General features: G+C 31.9%; 1 pseudogene; it reads right to left on the reverse strand.

Annotated features, from left to right (window-relative positions):
* Positions 1–9,172: 9,172 nt before the first annotated feature.
* LOC143058897 (heat shock 70 kDa protein 12A-like) lies at positions 9,173–19,032 on the reverse strand (annotated as a pseudogene).
* Between the last annotated feature and the right edge of the window lie 4,623 nt (positions 19,033–23,655).

Consider the following 23,655-nt stretch of genomic DNA (forward strand, 5'->3'; position numbering starts at 1 on the left):
AAAACTAGCTATATAAAGCACGTGAGAACAGAATATTGCCAAGAGTGTAAACAACAATTAAATAAAAAAAAAGATATTTAAAGAAAAATAAATATGAGATACAATAATCAACCGCATCTACTAAATAAAAGGCTCCAGATTTTGAAAAGGTTCAAACAGAGATTTTAAAATATACTTACTTGTTTTGTGTCAGTCATTCATGTTCCTGGTATCTGTTGTTCAAACAATTTAGTTTCATATAACATGTATAACCGTTATCATGTTTATTACCTAGCACTTATTAAAACTAATGCAATGACTAAGTACATGTAAATTCAAATTAGGGTATGGTTTAACATTTGAAACAAACATGATTACAAAAGGAGATTTCAATAAGCTAAATAATTGATGATGATATTTAAAGGTGTCCGCTTTGATAAATAGTTCATGTTAATTTGCAAAGGCTTTTTTTGAAAATGAAAGTTCATATGGTAAACATACTAGCGAAACAAAACAATTGAGCAATTTAAATTATAAGGTCATGAATGTGTCGAACAAATCTTTTTATTAAAAGTTGAAATTTGAGTATCATGTTCTTAATGTTTAAGAATACATCATCCACCTACTCGCGATAATACTTTTAATGAAAAAAAAACTTTAAGTACAATTAAGGTACAATACAGGTTTGTTTAAATTTTCATCACAAAAATTATAAACAAAATGACATACAAGTATATTTACCCTATCATTATATGACTTTACAATTTAACAAATGGCTGAATTCTTTTAATTGTATAAGTGATTTTTTTCCGTAAGAATCATGGATAAAATAGAATTATAAGATCCTGTCTCAAAATGCATTCAAAACGACACACATATTGTCCAGCTGTTCGTTGCTTTTGTAACCGGGTTAAAAAGTTTTAACAAGTTGAACTAACAAACTGAATCTTGAAATTCTTTTTTTATAACTAGCTGTATCACAACAAAAATTGGGGACCCCAGTCATATATGAATTACACGTGAAATATGTATGATTAAAATCGTACAAATATTTTTCAAATCTACTTTGTATAGCATTTGATCACACATGTTATTTTAATATTTCAATTCTTTTTTAAATATGAGAGGGCATACAAATACTCACTTGTCGTCACTCTATAAGTTCAGTATTTTTGTTATTTGACTTTTTGCAGTATCACTCATTCGTGTCCTGTTATTTAACACTTACCTGTACAGCGAATTGACCAGTATATTGTGCCAAAAGATGTGTGATCGAAGTTGTAAAGTTATATTCTCAAATATACATTGTACAGAATTTAACCATGCATGTTTTTGATATTTCAATTCATTTGTGTACTTAAGAGGGAAAATAACCAAACAAGTCCAGTATACTCACTTGCAGTATCACTTCATCATTTCTTGAAGAATTGTAAAAACCCGAAATACGATCTTTTAACAGGTGGTTATGACGAAAGATTAAAAACCATCAATCTAAAAATAACTTTGAAAACACGGTTTGTATAGTGTTCGTTGGAGATTGTGTTTTTTCTCTCAAGTGAATTGATCCGCTTTCTTCGAGTGGAAATCAAGTTAATTACAAGCGAGACGAATTTTTACTGCTGTTTTGCTAATATAGTAAATGTAATAGAGGTATTCATTTTATTTCATTTTGACACAAACGACGAACAATTTCATTATAATTCAGTAACAATTCAGTGTTTTTCATTGTCCGTGTGTTCCGAGAGAAACCTTTAAAACGTCTGGCTGGTTTTTTTTAATGAATGTTCCGGATTTAAAAAAAAATATATGAATAAGAAAGAAGGCATTCTTGGGCTTAAAACTCACATTATATTTACTTGTTTTAAACTTAAATTAGTGAAGGGCTACACACATTATATAGTCGTAAAAAGAAACAAAACATATTATTGTATAGCAATATAATATTTCCCACAGAACGTAACCAAAAGTTAGCGTGCAATAAATTCGAATATTGCACTAGTGCAATAAATCTTCAAAATTCAAGACGTCATCAACGTTAAAATCTTAGTTTAAACCAATTGTTACTTTAAAATTTTATATTGGTATACAATAAAAGGGTTATTGCATGAATATTGGGGAATATTGTCCCTCGTAGAACATATATTGCACTCGCAATATTCATGCAATAACCATACATTACTAATATTGATAAAATTTAACCATTTTCAACTTAAAAATGATTTATTAATCTGAAATTATAAGTATTGGATTCTTTGTATAACTGTCTTTAAAATCGTGACCAGGGGACTGATATTCTTTTCAAAATCATGTAATGCTTCTATAATGTTTACAGTAAATAATAACTAATGATTTATATACACCACATTTTAGAATACTAGAGTCTTAAAAATATAGTACAGAAATAAAGGGACAGAGGTAATAAATTCAGTAAAATACAATATATCACCAATATTCACCAAAAAAAGGCCCAGGACCAGCCATCCCAAACCCCGGCCCTTTAGAGAAATTCACTTAATCCGACCCTGTCCTACTTCTTATTAATTAAAATTGATTTTGAAATTAAAGGAATGTTAAATAAACAATGAAAATTTCTTATCTATTATTTCAATATTCTCTTATATACAATGACGTACACCTCGTGTATTCAAATTGTTAATTTTCGTTCATTTTGTATGTCGCTTCTCTTCCTTCTCGAATAAATTTTTCATCATGGATCCGTGTCCTATACGTACCATGCATACTCGCATTGTCATCATCCTGGCTTATGATTATTCAGTTCACTGATAGATTTTATTACACATCAGTTATCATTTTCTATATGATATAATAGCACAATTTGTTGACTATTTTACAAATTGAAAGCTTTAAACTATTTGACATCGATGAAACTATTTGACGACACGTGTAATTTTATTTCGCTGAATTTCAAATGCAGCTATGGGATTTGCGATTGTTTAGAGATTTGCCATCTTGCAATTTACATTTAGTATATAAGATTCACTTTTAAATACAGGACTTAGCCTCAGCATTCAGAATATATATGAAGTAAACATAAAACAGTATATGATGATGTGAGTTTTTAGCGACATAGACTGGCTATACATCCCTCACATGGTAAACATTATGGTTATGTTTCTGCTTTTTATACAATTAAGTGATTATGCTCCGATATTTGTCTTTTGTCTTTGTCGCTATATTAAAACACATACTGACTATGCCTCAGGGAAATAAACCTGCACCTGGGGTACAAAAAACTTCCTATTCCACTCATACCACTCATACCCTGCAAATAAGTAAGAATATATCGAGTTTATTTACTATTCACGGCGGTTACTGATATGCTTGTAAAGTCTCAGTGACCGCTATAAATAGTAATCTCCGAATTGATAGTAAATAGCAAACACTCTTTATTTATATTATATGTACATTGTGTTTATAGTATACAGAAAAACGCAAAAATATTAAAAATTAACAGAAACAAGAAATAACGGACTTCGGAAAAAAGGGGGATGTCTTTAAACAATTGTCCTGTCCCACAATACCTTTGTATTTTGAAACCTTACCTAAAAATTCTCCAGTCATCATTTTTTTTTAAAGTTCTTAAGGGGGTTCGCGGGTCTAAATCATTTATATAGGATTTCTCTATACTTTTCTATAAATGAACTTTATCTTATAGTTAATAGAAAAATAAAATAAAAAAAGTGGGGTCACTGTTCATTTGCGCTCAATCTGCCTTCGAAAGAAGCATACATTTTTGTAAAGGTGTTTTTTTTTCTGTTGAAGTAATAGGAGAAATAAAGGTAATATCGAACAAAAAAAGAAAGAAATTTATTACAGAAATCGCTTAAATTTTAAAATAATTTAGTTTAAGTACAGTTTATATGGAAATTATATTAAAAAAATATAGGTCACCGATGAGTTAAAAAAGATATATCAATTTTATAGCCAAAAAATGGGAGATAATTTGGAACTTTTTCAATGATGTATATATTTTAAAAGCCATCTGGGGCCAACACGAATTGTTTGTTTTGAATGATTTTTGTACCATATGATGAGTAACAACTACAAAAGGTAACAAATAAAATTTGAAATGAAAAACAAATGTCTATTTTTTTTCTGAAATTTTTATACCCTCGAAAGGCGCTTCAAACGCATCAAAAACGTAACTTTAGTTTAACTTGTACTTATTGACTAATATATAACGGTATATACATAGGATGTCATAACCTAATAATGACATAGTTCAGAATAAGCATTCCCTAATTGTGTCGGTAGTAAATTAATGAAATAGTTGTTTTCTGATGATTTTAATTCGGAACAAAGCATCGAATGCACTGAACTAAACGTTAAGTTTTATGTTTCTAACGCTGGACCATGGAAACCTTTACTGATGGACTGTACTTTTTCGCTTAGGTTTTAACTCATTAAATTGTCTATCAGTTTTGTTTTGACTAATTAAGTAAGACTTTGTGTTGGTTATATATAGCTAGATCCGCCTTTCTATAAAATTTGATTAAGGATCCTATTGTTAAAAGTTCAGAAATATGTCCAGACGATTATGGTGTGATGTGACCTTCTCAATATATATAGTTATATGCATACATGTGCCACACATGTTAGTTCTACATGTTCTAACGAAATCAATTCTCTTGTTCGTCCATCTATAAATATATTGTTTATAAGAATCGAACTTTTCGGTAGACTGTAAATAACAACAGTATTTGTGGTGGATGTTTTACGAATCGAATCGTCGGCATATTGACTCAAAAAAAAAATAATCAAGAAAGGTATTAAATGCATCATCAACAACATCAAGGTAATTTTTGATAGCGCCACTGAAAAAATTCACTAGAATAGGTAGACGAGGCTACAGAGGATCCACTTGATGGACACACTTTTCAAGGAAAATAAATCTGAAATGTATTCGTTATTTAAACTTTTTCTTATATACTAATGTACGATCAAAACAAAAACACTCCACTATCTGAATTATTTCTGTAGTACTTTAATAACCTCAATAAATTAACAAATAATTCAATTATCTTTTTTGAAAATTTTATCGTAAATAATGATTGTTGTTCAAGTCTCTCTGACAAACGTTTCAATACAAAAAAGAAGATGTGGTATGATTGCCAATGAGACCACAATAACACAGAAATTAACAACTATAGATCACCATACGGCCTTCAACAATGAGCAAAGCAAATACAGCAAAGTCAGCTAAAAAAAGCCCCGAAATGATAATGTAAAACATAACCTCATTGGTTGATATCTTTGTCGGAAGTACATGTGATACATCCTCATTCTCTCAATATCCAAGCTGTGGGAATGTCGTGCTCCGCGTGTTGTCGGCAAAGTAACTATATTCCTTAAATCTAACTCACATTTGCCTTGGTGGCTTTAAGACTTGGTGGTCATTTATATATGCTTTGGTGGCAGTAGACCTATGTGGTCATTTATATATGACTTGGTGGCAATAGACATGGGTGGTCATTTTTATGATTTTTTACATTTGCCTTGGTGGCAACATTGAATTAAAAATACTAGCCTAGGTGGCGTCAAGAACTTGGTGGTCATTTATATTCGCCTTGGCGGCTTCTTGATAAAACTAGATGGTAATGTTTGACCTTGGTGGCAAACTGTTTTGGGATTTAGACCTTCAAGTTGGGTAGTTTTTATCAACCAAGGTGGTCAGATATTTGTTATGCCGTGCGACGGATAAAGGCAGGGCAAAGTGCTATCACTATATAAAATATATGTGGAAGTGGGGGCCCTGGCCATTTTAGAAACCTGTAGTTGAAAGGAGAATGATAAATTGTTTATAGGGTAAAATAGTTTCTTTTGTTACTTTTGAGTGTTGTGGACTTTTTATTGATTATTACTTCGTACATACTGATAGAAAATGCTCTTTAAAGACTGTGTTAGATAATAATAGAATTATTGAGAAAGTGGAATAATTTAGTGTGAAATGTCACTTGATATTAATGTTGTTTACCGGAGTGATGTGTATTGACTTATAAGGTGTCTTCGTCGAGGTCCGCGTTCAGCGGTCAGTTTGATTGTACATAGAATTGAATAGAATGTTTTTGTTTTCAGATGTTGTTTCCTACAGCTTGACAAGCTGATGAATGAAGGAGAAGCAATATGACATTGCACGATGATTCCTGTCAATGAGTTCGAATACCTAAAAGGAATGAATTTTTCCTGATCAAAATATGGTGAGAACAAATTGCAAATTAAGTAATGTTTTGATTTCTGAAAATAGGAAAATAATGAATGGGGAAAATATGGATACAACACAAAAATAAGTATGTCTGTGTTGTGAAAGGCAAAAGATGCTAATATGGCACGGTATTAAAAAAAAATAAAAAATCTGTGATTGAAGCTGCTATATATTCAAATGAATCTATTTAAAAGTAATGCTAATAATTTGTCCGTAACTTCATAATGTTTACTATTTGTTGTGTGTATAATTTCATTGATGTGTTGAAATATGTCCCAAAAATCTTTTTGTCTTGGGAGATTGAATAATGGTTGCAATGTTTTTGTTTTGTATTGTTTTATTTAATAAATATAATGTTGAATGATGTTGTATACTAGTACAAATGTATACTTAAATTTCATGTATGGTTAAACAAAATTAATTTAAATTTCTTTGTCTTCAGTTGGAGGGACACTTATTCCCAAGTAGTTTTCCACGTGGGTTGTAGGCAACGGGATTTTTTCTTTTCAAAGTGTGACTATTGCTGTCTTAAGTACAAATACACAATTTGTTATTGGTTAATATATTTTCAGCAGACATGTGAAGAATCAAGTGAAAATACAATTGTCAATGTTCCTGATTAGGAAGTAAAGAGTGTGTTTGTTTCAACAACAGTAAAGAAAGAGACAAGCCAGCATAGTTTACACCTGGAAGTGAAGTCCCTTTGCTTACAAGCTTTCCACATTCTGAATATGTTATAAAAATAATGACAATGTTCATTTTGATATAAGTTCATTACCTTAATTCAACTTTTAAAAGTCTGTATGTGGTCAAAATGAGAATTTATTGAATTATTAACTATTTATAAAGAACTGTGTACATGTATTTTTAAATGTTTAGTAGTGTTTTAAAGTAATTAAGGAATAATATTTAATAAAAGTGTTCAAGATAGTTTTGTTTTGAGTATTGTAAATACTATTCCTTAAGGGAAAGCCTGGCTAGTGGTGTAATTTGAGATTGGCCCGCCAATATGTTGTATGGACTATAAGGTTTTCTATGCCCATAACTTAAAATGAACTGGATGCAAGATTATATCAATCACTGAGGATATGTGTATAACCTCAGTGGTTGATATCTTTGGCGAAAGTACATGTGCTACATCCTCATTCTTTCAATATCAAAGTGGAGGTTGGTTTAAGGGCTATGTTTGGTCAGGCAATACATATTGCCTGTTTGGGTTGATGAGGTTCTTGATAGGTTCCCCCTCTCCCACCCTTAAGTACCAAAATGTGCATATGTTTTTACATTTATATTTTAATATTGGTATTACATGTATGCATTTTGGGTTGATGAGCGCGAGACAACATTAGAAAAACATAGGCATTACCATGGGATCATGTTGACCAAATTAACCCTCGCTTTTTCGATTTTCAAGGCAAAGGTCAATTAGGGCAAGTGTATTGGTATGTTTGTGTTTGCTTTTTCATTACAATGGTAAAAATAAGATTATATATCTCGGATGACAATAATGTTGATTAAAATGTTTCATTTTATGAGCTCCAGAGTAGTTATATAACTGAGAAACGACTGCGCACTATATCCAGTGAGCTCTTCTGCATTGTAGTGTGCATAGAAATCCACATTTTGGTTTCTGAAACGTTTAGATATTATATTGTATTCGGTTCTTTCCTCTAGAGTTATATATGCCCATAACTTAACATGAACTGGATGCAAGATTAAATCAATCACTGAGGATATGTGTAATTCAAACGAGAAAACTAACAGCCTTATTTGTATAAAAAATGAACGAAAAACAAATATATAACACATAAACAAACGAAAACCACAGAATTACAGGCTCCTGACTTGGGACATACACACATACACAATGATTATTTGAAAAAACACGAAATCGCATAGCACCAACAAGGCAACTTTTCGGTAATCCACATTAAATGATTACCCATGAATATAAATGAATTCACAGTATATGTAAAAGTATGAGACTTCAAGCATTCATAGACATGTTATCTTTTAGTTAAAATATAGTAACAGTCATTTCATGTCAAAACGTTACCTTTATCTAAATTGTGCTGAATAAATTGCATACTATTAACAAAAGCATCTAACATAAACTTAAAGAAAATGGAGGTGGATGTTTTGTTTCTGATGGTATCTCTGTTCTAGTAGGGTCAAGATGAAATATCACAGCTGTGTTCATTTTCTGTAAATATGAAAAAAAAAATAAGTTTCTATTACCCCTACATCTACCTTTTTTCTTTTGCTTTGGGAATTTCTTTTTTAATCCTATTAATTTTTGAATATGCTTTTGTCTGCACCGGCGTGACTCAAGGTCCAGTGAAGATTACAACGCAGACAAAACGCACGTCTGGCGTTAAAATTGTAAGCCAAGAATACTATACCATTCTATAAAGGGTAAAATATTTTGGCCGATAATACCCTTTTTTCATTCATGCATAAGATTATACTTGCTCATATAAAAGGTCATTTGATTAAATTGCAGCAGATTCGGGATTTGATTTTTTCTCAATTTGAGACCAAAATGATATCACTGCAAGTATAACATGTATAAGGTATATGACAGAGACAGCCTTGTCCAACCATTTAAAGAAATCACATATTTTGAAAGGGAGCTCTAAAACCTACTAGTATGTAAAACTTACGTTATACCTCAACGTATGCTCTTCTTACTCAAAGTATAAGTTTCATATTTTCTAGATTTTTTGAATTTCACTTAAGTACATCCTTTGGGTCAAAGTTGACCTTGTATTGGGTAGGCCCTTCTTCTTAGTGCCCTGTTTGTCATGTAGCTCCTTACGTTTTCATGTTTTATACTTGCTTTGTTTTGAAATATTTTTGTAGTCCAAATGGAGGTTAATCCAGATACATCGTTCATATATTTTGTTGATGATTAACATATGATTTATGACTAATTATTTTTTTAATTATTTATGAAATGGAAATACTTTCATTCAATAACATGGTATATCAACAGAACGAACGTATGCACATGTTATGACAAAGTATAATTGAAAAGTTTTATCGAATCTGTTTTCATCTAATTGGTATAATGACAATCTTGAGATAATTTTTTTTCTATAAGTAAATTGACTTGGAACTCAATTTGTACAAAGATTCATCAAATAAAATCAATTTGACCCTCGGTTATAAGACCAGTTTGTTTGTCACGATATCTTACAGTGATCTCCGTTCCACCTGGTTTCATTTCTATATAACCTTCAACAACTTCCGGCCAGTTACCCCCAGGCGGATTTACAGTGATTCTACCTAAAAGTACACACCCTGGATCTGTTATGTATTTAGGATCATCTGATTGTGTTGCATATACCTCAATGGATTTGGGTTGCTTTCGGCGACTTTGCACTTGTGAATCAGTAAGTAAATCATGCACCTCTATTGTTTTCATTTGACCTAGGTGTACAACTTCATTTACGGTAAACATCTTTTCAAAACAGTCATCAACGCGTATCTTACCACCAAGTTTGAATGTTTTCTCTTGCACGTGTATCGCAGGATTATATGGCCTGTGAAGAGCTACGCCTATAGTTTTGCAACATACCCGGCCAGTAACAATTGTTGGTTCGTGTCCAAAAACAACAGAGCCTTTCAGGACCGACAAGACTGCCCCAACTGGGGACACAACTGTTTTGATAGCTGGAAAAGCCCCCTTTATGGCTTTACGGACAACATTTGAATCAGAAAATCCTCCGACCAAAATCATAGCGGACGGATATTCACAACCCTTAAAACCACACGTTTTACCAATCAGATTGACAATATGTTGTATACATTCATTAAAAAACGATCTAAAAATCTCCACATCAAATTTCAACTTGTCGCCAATAACCTTAATTTGATCGTTGAACTTTTCTTCGAGTGTTTTCTTAATATCTTTACCATGTTTTAATTGATATTGACTTCTAAGTTCCCCACTTATTTTGATTCCGACTTTTTTAGTTCATCAGACAGAGTTTTCTTTTCAACCTCGAAGTCATTCATCATTTCAATAAAATTTGACATATTCGATCTCTTAAATTCCTCTATGATTTCTTTTCCGAATAAATCTTCAAGAAAGCGTTCGTATTGTGTGTTGACTTGATAACCGCCCCATGCGCCACCTTCTACTTTATGGACATGCTCAAAATACGTCAGTTTATCAATTTTCTTAATAACCTTGACGACCGTTATATCCACAGTACCTCCTGTAAAATAAGACAAATTTCAGATTGATGCAAAACAGACTAAATGTAGAATAATGGCATTTTTATTTTTGATACTGATTTTGTTAGTAAGAATATCAAGCGAATCCGCTAGGGCGAGCTGATATTCGAGCTGATAAAGTCAGTATCAAAACATAAAATGAAATTGTTCTTTTTATCGGCAATATGTCTTACCCCCTTCGGTTTTTGTAAAGAATATGAAGTAAAATGGAATACAAAGTATAACTACTTGTACTCGTACAAAACGTTGGGTTCGTTGTTTGGTTGTATGAATGAAGTCGCGTGCATTTCATTGATAAATTGAAGCGTATGGACAAGACCATGTGACGTTACTGCACTGATACAGGACGGTATTGCCTAATATTTTCGAGTATCAAGTCCGGTTTTTAAAATATATGGCAGTAAGATATAATGGGAAAATGTTCTCACTGGCGATCAATTCATATATCGTGGAAATATTGTTTTTTTATATTTCAAATCACCGTATTGAATAAAATACACAATTGACACTTAATGCACGAGATAATTGTAGGACTAAATATTCAATTAGGAAACAGAAAAGGCAAGACAGTTGTATGTTTACGAAACTTGCCGATATGTACAAATGTATTCACCATTGCCAATAACCATCATCTGTTGTTTTTTTTCAAATGTCATCAACGTTTCAGACTTATACAAATCTTTAAAGTCACTTTTAATAATTACCCATGGTCAAAAACAAATAGTGTGTGTATAAGAAATACAATTCATCATTTACAATAATCATATACAAGTTACGCATAATAAAATGTTGTGAGAAACACATGTAATGTACAATAGCTTGACCTACCGCCTAAATCAACTATCATAATTTTTCGGTTTTCCTGAAAGAATTTGGCAATGCCCTGATCTGCAGGAAGTAGGCTACAGTATAAAGCGGCGGCCTCTGGTTCATATGCCAATATCATCTGGGAGTTTTCAATTCCTGCCTAAAAGAAAAATAAATAACATAAGGGAGATGATTGGCATCAACGATTTCACTGACAAAGAACCCAAATGGAATGCTCAGTTTGTTCTTTGTTTTAATTTGGATATCACGTTTGAAAATGCGTTTCAATTCCATTGTTATTTTGCTGAACCAAAAAAATAAAAATTTTGATGCAGTCAAAAAGATTGTTATGCTAAACTACCCTTGAACTCATTTTAGTAAAATAATAAAGAACGATTACCATTTCAGATGCTTCCCTCATGAATTGCTTTGCTGCATCTGTCCATATCGCCGGTACAGTTATAACGAAGAATATGTCGTTTATTGTGAATTCCAAATCGCGTTCATTGAATACTCCAAGACAGTGATTCTTCAGAAATCTTATAGCTCCGTGAAAACAATAATTGCTGGAACTTTTTTTCCACATACATCTTCAATTGTCATTTCTAAGCTTATGTCCTTGGTAAAAGAAAGAAAACAAAATTACGCAGACACACAGGATAAATCAAGGAACAGATCGTCGAATATCAAGACAGTAGCATAACATAATTGAAAACGCCAGAATAAGGTTCTTTTTAAAATAACTTCGCGTTTTATTCTGTTATTGCTTGCATTTGGTTATAGATTGCAATAAGGTATGTGTTTCACTCATCGATGAAGGCCGTATGATGGACTTAAGTTAATTACTGTTACGCCAATTTATATTAATGGTGATTATATCATATCTTCTGATTTGTATTCAAATAAGTTCCGTTTTTTAAGTTGTCAACATTTTGACAACTTCTGATAATAGAGTGTCTTGAAAAACACATAAAAGAATGGTTTGTTATTTGAATTGTTTTGACAACTTCTGATAATAGAGTGTCTTGAAAAACACATAAAAGAATGGTTTGTTATTTGAATTACCTTCCGTAACTGCATTCACGGTCATCCCAAGATGTCGGATGAAAAATTAGGTCAGTTTCTGTATTGTCTGTTAAAGTGTTTCTATATCATTTTCTTTACAAATCATACATTGAAACGATGTAAATTTATAAAAGAATCACTCAAAAATCACTAATTACTTCCGAGAAATGTGCATGAAACGGAAAATTCGATTTGGAAAAATCGTTAAGATGACCGTAAATCATAATCAAAATATTTTCAAGATGACCGTAACATAAAACAAGGATGACCGTGATTGGTAAAAAAATGACCGTAACTTGTAAAGGATGACCGTAATTTGTAAAGACGGACTGTAATTTATATAGGACGACCGTAACTTTTATAGGATGACCATCAATTCTTAGAAATGTCCGTATCGTATTCAAAGCTTTTTTGTTGAGTTTGTCGATCTCAATAAGGGCTCGGTTAGCGGATATAAATATGTTTCATAAATTTCTTTTTAACCGGAATTTTGTGACAAAAATGTCGGTTATTGATTTGGGGATGTACGGCGGGCGGGTGGGGGGCGGGCATGCGGCAAACAAATGTTGTCCCTGCATTAACTCATGAACCGTTCAACCAAAGCTTTTAAAATTTTAATATGTTGTTACTAACAACTAAATGAAGGTCTAGTTCAATAATGGTGATTTTGACTTTTACCGTTCAGGAGTATCATTTTCTATGTTTAGTGGACTATGAAAATGGGATAAAACTGTAATTTGGCTTTAGAATTAAAAAGATCATACCATAGGGAAAATGTGTACTAAGTTTCAATTTTATTTAATTTGAAGCTGGACAAACGGACAAACAAACAGACGAACGGACGAACGTACGCACAGACCAGAAAAACATAATGCCAATAAATGGAGCATTAAAAACATTAATAATACATACGAATATTTGGTAATCGAGCCCATGTGTATGGTTCCAGACGAAGCAGATTAAAATCTTAATTTGTCTTGATATATGCAGGCGGAAACACTTTTGAAATAGAACAAAAGAATCGAAGCTCTGTTTTTATCGAGAAAGCGATAAATGTTAACTGTAATGTTTGATATAGTAACACAATTTTAAAAAGTTAATAGAAACAAATAAAACGACAATTTTCTTATTTTAAAAACATCCCAGAAACAAACAAAAATCTTTTGTCGAGCAGTTGAAGGCTGTGCACCCCATTATTTTTTTATTATGCTTGTAAGGTGTCATTTTATCGCGCTTTTGTGGCATGTTTTCCCTTCCTGTTCATTTGCATGTCTTTTGGCAATCATTTCATACAAAAAGATATTTGTATAATTACGGATATTTCTTAGAATTGAAGGTCATCCTTTAAAAGTTACGGTCATCATTTACACATTACGGTCATCTTAAAAGCAGTTACGATCAGCCTTGTTATGAATCGCTGATTCTGTTACGGTCATCTCGATTGTGATTTACGGTAATCTTGGCGATTTTTTCAAATCGAATTTCCCGTTTCATGCACATTTCTCAGAAGTAATTAGTGATTTCCGATTGATTCTTTTATAAATTTACATCGTTTCAATGTACGATTTGTAAAGAAAATGATATAGAAACACTTTAACAGACAATACAGAAACTGACCTAATTTTTCATCCGACATCTTGGATGACCGTGAATGCAGTTACGGTCATCAGCTTTACCCCAGTGATTTTAAGGTACGATAAGAAAACAAGGTGTGGGACTTAATTAAAGTGAAAATTATTCACCTGTTTTAGCTCATAACGTTTGATAAAAAAAGGTAAAAGTTACAGATAGACAATATTTGCAATGAACTTATTGTTAGATCCTGTATTTAATCAATGTGCCGGTGCTGGACGTCATCATTCCACAGTCTAGGTTGTTTTCTGTTATCAATAGATAGGAATGTGAATGTTGTCCGTTCGTTTGATGTATTTTGTCATTTGATTTTACCATGTATTAAGGGACTTTCCGATTGAATTTTCCTTGGAGTTCAGTATTTTTGTGAATTTACTTTTTTGTGTTTATGTTAACGAGATACCATTAAGAGAAGAAAGGAAGGAGTAGCTTAAGTTTAACTGGTGGAATCTTTCCACTTAGGCGGCTGCATCTATATATAACAAGTGAGTGTGTCCAGGCCGTGTGTTCTTAGTTTATGTTTTTACAACTGTTTTGTTTTGGTGGAGTTGAACAAAGTACTTTTTTGGTGAGGTACAGAGGCTTTATAGAAATAACTGTATTTTGAATGTAGATTGAGTAATTTGCAAATGATATCGAGGCTCATCATCTACTGCAGCACCCGAAATACACAAGGACGAAGTCATGATTAACATAAGGTCAATATTTTTTAACAACTAAATATTTTGATGTCGTTTCAAATTATTCTCTTAAGCTATCAATGTTTTATTTATACTGCTAGATATATACTTTTAAAAAGGCATATACGACATGATTTTTTTGTCCAAGGGTAGGCAAAGAATAAGATATGTATAATAATTAAGAAAATTTGCTACACATCATCGGCTTAAAACTCTGAATGTAAGCTTGAGATCGATACATGTTTGGTTTTGGCCATACATGTATGTATATTTTTCGCCTAAACTAAACAAATCATCATAACTGCTGTCAAGCAAAGAAAGAAAAATAATATAAAACGTATTATGTTGTGCTTACCATCTTGTCATATAATTGCATTTTGAAGTTTTGAATAAAATAGTATTGCGAAGCTTCTTCTGGTTCGTCAAGAAGATCCCCATATATTTTCTGTGCTCTATATCCAAATGAATTGAACGATTGATCTTTGTTTAATAAAATTACAGTTGGCGCTTTCACTTCTGGTCTATGGACTCCGTCTTTAGACCAATCATTAGACGTTATTTTAAGCGGATCCATTTCAAAATCGGATCGGAAGGAATATGCATATCCGGAATATGTTGTTCCAAGGTCGATACCAGTGACAACTAACCAGTTTCCTCCAGCTCGGAAGGTGGATACTAATCCTGATGCCATCTGTTGACAGACACAACATATAACATATTAGATAAATAAGGAGGGTCTTAAAATGTTGATAAATTGTGGCTACTTAAAATGTTTGCAATGAAAATTAGACAAACACTACATGCACGAATTAATACACAAAAAAAAATCAATATTCAGAAGAGATGCAGTACGTCACCAAGAGAGGCTAAACATACCACAGGAACATTCAAAGTCATAAGTCGATAATGAACTGGCAAAGTGATTCCTCAAAATGAAAAGGACCAAACTGACAAAAAAGAGTATACACAACACTACATAGAAAATTTGTTGAGGAAACACCTGTCGAGGAATGTCTTTGTTAATTTTTTATCTGTTTAAATTACGCATCTGAGTAACACAACTTCATTGATTTCTATCTTTATTTTTACTTTAATGAGTTATATATTATATTTAAAGACACATTCCCATGGTGGGTATGGTTGTCCTGCGAGAGAACGTTCTGTGCTGGTGATTCGGTCCTGACGGGTGCTGGTGATCAATAAAAAAAATGTAAACAAAGACGAAAATTATGATTTTTGACGTTTTCACTCATAAAAAATGGAAGAAAACAGTTGAGATTTTTTAATTTTGTTTCTTATGGGTTCATATGTAAACCATTAAAAAGTTGACCCTCTAAACTGTTTCAGTAAGCGTAACACAAAAATGATCATTTTCAGAAAATCTAGAACTGAAAAAATAAAACAAAAATGTTCATAGAGTCCGTTTCTATACCGCAATCCACACGACTAACTATTTTGTGAAAAAACCATTGCAATTTATTAAAATTTAGCATTTTCTCAATTGATTCATGTCCTGATACTGTGCTGGTGGGTCCTGTCATTGTACTGGTGGGTCCTGATACGGTGCTGGTGATTTTGGATAAGAAGTTGGTCATATTTAAAACAAATGTTAAAAAATCAATAAAATTGGGCAGATAATTGTTGTCAATAGGATCTATGACTCCTATTTTAGCTCTTGTGCATCCATTTGGCTGTTTAATATGTGTTTTCAAATAATCGTAACTTGTATTACATAATTACATAAAAGGGCAACATCTTTCGTCCAATATCCGATATTCAACAAAAGGCTGCAACTGGTATTTTTGTATTTAAAATGATTCGTTGTAACGAGAATATGTGTGATGAATGGAAACTGTGAGGGTCAAAATCTTAAATTGCTTATAAATGTTGCTGGACCCAGTTTCGTTATCTGATCTGAATTTTTTGAAATGTGCAAAGTAGATAGACATTGGCCTTTTGATTTTTTTTACTCGGTAAGTTTTGCCCTAATTGGTTGGAGATTTTCAATATTAAAGCCGATTTTAATGAGTGTGTAGACAAAGGGAATATCTTTGATTATCTTGCTTGCTGAACAGAAAAGTCATTGTTAGGTTATGTAAACTACCCTACTTTAAGAGTACACTAGTCCGACAAATGACACATCTTTATGTCTGTAGGACCAGGCTACTTCGAAAGGAGGGTAGTATACCTTACCTAACAATGACTTCACGGTTTAGCTAACAAGCAAGCTAACCAAAGATATTACCCCTGCCTACATACTCAATGGAATCGGCTGTAACTAAAAACTCGAATACATTTTAACAGACAGTGGTCATGTTTGTTGATGAATATTGTTTTTCCTAGATTCACTCTTGCAAAATCATTTGGTAACATTTGGTCAAGTAATTTCAGATTATATCTTTTTGTAATTGCGGACGCGAAGACAATACATGAACCTCACACGACCCCTCGACACAGGTGAGCTTATATGTGATCTTATAGCGATTGGGGTTAATAACCAGTTGAAAGTAAACCAGTTTTGTGTGTGTGTGTATTGTTTTAAACTGTTATGACCTTTTAAAGTTAAATGTAGGTGTTTAATCTAAGAATTTCTTTTTTAAACTTATATACTTGTTTTATACTCAATTGGTAGTACGAAGCTACGAGGTATTTTAATTTTCGAAATTGACATATTCCAGTCTGCCCTTTCATAAAATAGTGATTTTTTTTAGTATTCTATCGAACTTTTAAAATACAACTTTTAAATCTTACGGGAAACTATTCCAAGCTTAAAACTTTCACTGTAACATCGCTCTAACTTATCCCCCCCCCCCCAAAAAAAAAAACAAAAAAAACCAAACAAACAAACCCGCATCACTATTGTCATTCTTATAGTCAGCACTAAATTGTTCACAAACAAATGTGTTTTAAGCTGCTAAAGACATATGATTCAAACGCTCAGAAAGTCTTTTGTTCTATATGTTTGCTCTCCATTTTTATGCAAAACCTTTTACATTTTTATTTTATGGGTTATTGATGAAGGTCGTACAATGACGTATGGTTGTTAACACATACTTCCTTTGGTTTCTTATGGAAATTTGTCCATTGACAACAAACATACCACATCATCTACTTTATGTAAGTATTGTATAAATTACAACGTATTTTGGTGATCTTGCAAAAAATGATCGTAATCCCGAAAATCGTAAACATATTTTCTTATCTTAAAAGGGGACAAGAAGAGTTCCATTAACAGGCCAATAAATAAGATTACAGTTAATTAAAAAAAGGGGTATTTTTTCTCTCATAATAACAGTAAACAGATTCACAACAATGTCAATTTCAAGAAAGCAGACAACAGTTAATTAGTCAATAACAGTACAGCATCAATGATCTTGAATATATGCCACTTTTAACAAAAATATAAAGACACAGAACCAGGACATAGGAGCACAGAACCAGGACCGTTTTTCTTATCACCAGCACAGCGCCAGGACAATTCCGTTTAACGAACTTGCACGACTTTTGCAATATAATATTGTTGTAATATACTTTGCATGGTACTTATGACGCATCAGAGAAAAATTAAGCAACAAAACAGTCGTTTTATTGCCGTTCTGATACAATGTAAACAAACCCACCAGCACAGAATCAGGACCCACCAGCACTGACAGGGCCAAATCACCAGCACAGAACGTTCTCTCGCAGGACAACCATACCCACCGTGATTCCTATCTAATGATTCCAAATGTTTCTTCCATTGAGACAGACATTTTATGATAATGAACATATAAAATTTTATTGACTATGATTCATTCACTTTCTTTGATTAAATTCAGATTATTAACCCAATACTTTTAAGATTAACGGAACCTTCTCCTGTGGTACTCCATAAACATAGTTTTCAATGATTTCATCATAAGCTATATAATGTTTTGTAAAAGCACCGTCTATATCCAATGTTTAATCTAACACGCTCCTATTTTTCATTTTTTTTTGTATTGGCCAGATCATTATAAGGTAGCTTCCTTCAGTTCTGAATATTTTCATCGAAAATGAAAGTTGAATATTCGTTTTATGACGTTATGAAATCAGTTAAACTCTTTATCCATTTTATATGTTTATTTAAAACACAAGGAAAATTTTCAGTACAAGTTGTAACACGTGCTTCACGTAGTTCATAGATAGGAATTATTTGTTTTGATTCAAGGCAGCACCGTATCTTAAATATAGTTTTAATAATTAGCATGATACATGTTTTACAGGTAAATTACTCTTAACATGTTACAGCGTCGCTGAAATTGATGAAATTATGCTTTAGATGAACACAGTATTGCTACCCTTTTTTGTAAATAAATTATGATTGACAAAATATCTGACCTTTTTTGTCTTCCTTGTTGATACACATATCTACGTGCTAAGGGGACATAATAATCGTTTGATTATATCTAAATATAGATATAATGATTTCAGTTTAAATGACACTGACAGGTATGTGTTTTTGTATGAGGTATGTTCCCATGGTAGTTTTGATGATTAGTTATCAAACAATCTTCTTTTCAATCTTTGACATAATCGATTAAACTTTCTACTGAATTGTTTTTAATGCGCACTAGATGGCCAAAAAAAAAAAAAAAACCGCCGTTAGTATGTGTTTTTTTCCATATTGTTTATGCTTCTAAATCTTTATTTTAATGCATAGGATTTGCCTTTAGTAGCTATTCTGTCTTATTTTCCGTGCTGTACATTATTTGATAATCGTTGGATTCCAATGTTCGTGGATTGTGTTGGTACAAGGAATTGTTTAATGTTCAACGAATTACAAATTTTCTTAAGTTAGAATACCCAAACAACGGCACTAAATAACGACGAAAATGCAAGTGTTAATTTTTAGGAAAATTGGTACACACATACAAATGATAAATCCTCAGCATCTTTATTTAGTCTATGTGTTTGTTCATCCTCTTTTTTGTATATATCATCTCATCTTCGCAATAACACATTTGAAAAGTATATAAAATGACAACAAAATGTCTTATATTTGTTTTTAAAATGAATAGTAGTGTTTTAAAAAGCGAGATGGAAGATACAAAAGATATTCAGTTTCAAAGGCGAAAGCAAAAAATGACTCGGCAAAGAAGCATTTAGTTTAAAAATGAAGGCTTATTAGAGAGCTTGCTTGTCGGTATCTGCTAGTATTATTTTGTAAGTTTTAGTATCATATTAATCATTGTCATTTTGCTTAATGTTTTTTGTTACCAATGCTGACATCGTTCAACCTGAGTTTGACTGTGAATATTACTGTGTTTTTGTTTAATCTTCATTGGCTAGAGGTATAGGGGGAGAGTTTTAGAACTCACAAAACACGTTTAATCCTGTTTTTTGTTTATATACAACAATATTGGTTTGTTAGCTTGAATAACAACATCTTTTTCGCGAAGAGATGAAAACATCGACAACCTTTGGCGTCTGCAGTGTACGATGTAACAAATTCGTGAACTTTAGACTGACCATTTTTGATGAATCAGTTTTAAAAACGTTCATTGTAGGTTCGTCTGGCTAGCGCTGCACACTTTTCATTTGTTTAACCATGAACTGCATTTATGTATGTTTTTGGTTATTTGACATTTCAGGACTTAGAACTCCATACCTTGTTCATTCATTTACGAAGCCAAATGCCTCCTGTTTTAACACGACTAATGGTAGTATACTATTTAGGAGCCGACGGACAAGACTAATCGAAAGGTTGAGATTTGACACCACTGAGGGTTAAGGTCTTATATGCCATTTCGTGGTTCAAAATCGCGGAAGCATTATATTAGATTTAGGTACAATGTTGATGGAATGAAAGTACTGATGTAGCTTTTTCAGGAATTCTACATAAATTTGGGCTTCAAGGCTATTCAATCAACAATAATTATGTTGTATAGGATAATTGAATATTGCCCGTATTGACATTCACATTGATTATGCTATCAGTAAACTAAGATATAACTAGAAATTCATCGGTAAACAGTTTGGAACAATATAGGTATACAGCCCGTCAAATCGTACACATTGACTCTAAATGCAGGTCATGTTTTTTTTCTGTGATTGTTCATGACGTTTTACCATCAGCCAGATTCCAGCGGATGATGTTTACTGATCAATATTTCCGATGATGTCTAATGAATTCATATATAGATCGGTACTTTCAGTTCTTTATCTTCTTTTTTTTTGTACGTGTTGTTCGTTATGGCACATTATGATTTAAGCGTTACCAAACGAATGCTTACTGTTTGGTTTTATGTTGTGTTGTTTCAAAGTTGATTATGCCGAAGCATACATAGTTGAATATAAGAAATGAGCTATAATCGATGTTGAAGGCCGTAAAATGACATGAATAGGTCCACTATTATAAATACATTGAATTTTAAATCATGTATTAGCCAATGGTTTGCTATCACAAATATATTGACCGACTACACATTGTTTCGAGATCATATATTTTAAAATGCCTGATAAATCGTTTGGTCTTAAATTTACCTCGTACCTTTGATAACTATATTACCACGTGTGTCCTTTTCCTGATAATGACACGTTTACAAAGTGTTAATATCAGAGCGTGTTATATAGGTACAATGTATAGAGGGAGACCTTTACCTTCGTTGAAGCATCCGTTCACGCTTCGGTTTGACTTCCTGTTAATTTAATAAATATTCATTGCTACCTTGATTTGTCTTTTCCGAAATAAATAACGTGATTTGAACATTTGTTAACACCTATGATTTCCTTTCGTCTATAAACTAAATGCGTTGGATCAGCAGAGATCGATAATTTATGATTGGAAAACAAATTCTATACTACATGTAGATTCAGTTATTTGAATTTCTTTGTTTAGTTTTTGTTTACCTTTAAATACTCATGTTAATGGCACATTTTTTGTCTGGTTGAGTATTGTACTGTTTCAAGGTATATTTATGGTAATTCGTTGTATATTTGTTTGAGTTTGTCATGTACTTGCAATGTTTTCATTGATTGTAAATATTTTTAACCTAGCCATCCATAACTTTAAGTTCTCTTAGATTTGCAATTTGTGTCCTGTGCTTTTTTGTTATTTAGTTGTGTTCCGTGTCAATTTTCTAAGTCAATAATTCGAAAAATCACTCAACAGTGATTTCTATGATGTTATGTTACCCAAATTTTATGAAGTCTAGCACTCATTTTACCATCGGAAAAGTTTAAAAGGCGAATAATGTTTATCTTAAAATTAAAAGTACGTAACCTCACGTCAAGACATTGTGATTCAGTCGATTGTTTTTGTGTTACTTTCTGCAACATTTGTATATGTTGATTGTTTTAACAGAAACAGTTCTTTCTTTTCTCGGTTCATTTAAAATAGTATCATAGTTTGTATTATCGTAACCTTTTATAGTTTGCCATACAGCTTAAAATTTATCTAGCCGTGATAGCGTACGATTTGCTACTTGTATGTTTCTACATTCCAGTCTCTGTTGATTTCTAGTAAGTAGTCTTATCACATTTCATAATGTTTAAACTTAACTGTTGCGTTGAGTTAAAACATATTTGAAAATTGCTGTGAGGATGACAAATTTTATTGTATCGAGCAATAAAACATAAAATAACTTCATTGTTTTGTTTTTGCCTTGCTGTTTAATTATGTTTCATTATATTATTTCTGATTAATCATACATATTAATATACAAAATTAATGTAAATTCATTGTTTTGAATATATATTCATTTATAATAACAAAAAATCCTCCTCCTAAAGAATAGTCATTAAACATTGTTAAACAATAAGTACAGAATTTAATAATGATCAAATTACATGTTTTTTTTATGAAACGAAAATCCTTCTGTTTATCTATATCATGTGTTCATCGTATAAAGCTGCAAAACGTATCGGTCAGCTATCACTCAAAACAGTATGCTTTCATGGACGGAGTTATTAAGAAATATGCATAACACATGTAATTGATTATACGCAAATACATTCCTCGTTTTGCATGAAATATTATGCAGTGGTGATGATTTTCGATGTGGTTTAATTATATTTTACATGTAGTCCGGTCGATGCGTTCTTGATCTGAAAATATATGCACAATAAACATATTACATAACACGTGATAAAATTGTTTGGTTTATCTCATTATTCATAAAACAGATTGTGCTAGTAACATAAAAAAAAAAAAACAACAACATACATGTTTTGATAAAACGCTCGTATATGTCATTGACTAATCATGTCATAATAGACATGTTCACCATAAGCCGATACCAAAAAACCGAAACCGGTACCGAAACCGAAACCAAAACCGAAACTAAAAATAATAGTAAGGTAAATGGTAAATGCATGTGAAGTTTAATTAACTTAACCCTTTTACTCCATTTAATTGTTGGAAATTTGAAACACTGGATGGAGTATTTATTCAATTCGAAAATTAACATGAATCTATCACAAAAGCAAAGTTGAATTCACAGAGTATTATATACACTTAAGTAAGTAATCTACAATTAAGATTTGGATAAAAATGTATCTTGATGATGTATATCAATCATGAATCAAGTTTCTTCAACGGGATATACTGTACACAGTTCTGCAATATGTGCAATATCGTTCCGAAAATATATATATATATACATATATATATATATATATATAAAGGCAACCTTTAATTAACAAATGGACCAAAACATTAACTTATTAAGGCAAACATTTTTATTTCATTATAATTGTATGACTACTGTTAATCTGTATCAGAAGAAGGGAATTCAAAAAGTGCTTTCGGCAAAATTAATTTCAACAGTTTCTTATACATTTTCATGTTTTTCTCTCTCCTTTTACTTTTATTTTTCTGGAACACGTTGATTGCCACTCTTAATATGCAAGGTTCGACAATATTCATCCTCAACTTTTAAGTAAATTATTTCATAGTTTAAATTGTTTTCAAGAAAATGAAAACTGACTTTAACACATTTGTGAAAGTATTACTTATTATCTATTTGTTCTTGGTGTAAGCAAAACTTTATTTCATTAAGATATCCA

The sequence above is a fragment of the Mytilus galloprovincialis genome, chromosome 14 (genome assembly GCF_965363235.1).
Source record: "Mytilus galloprovincialis chromosome 14, xbMytGall1.hap1.1, whole genome shotgun sequence".
Classification (NCBI taxonomy): Eukaryota; Metazoa; Mollusca; class Bivalvia; order Mytilida; family Mytilidae; genus Mytilus; species Mytilus galloprovincialis.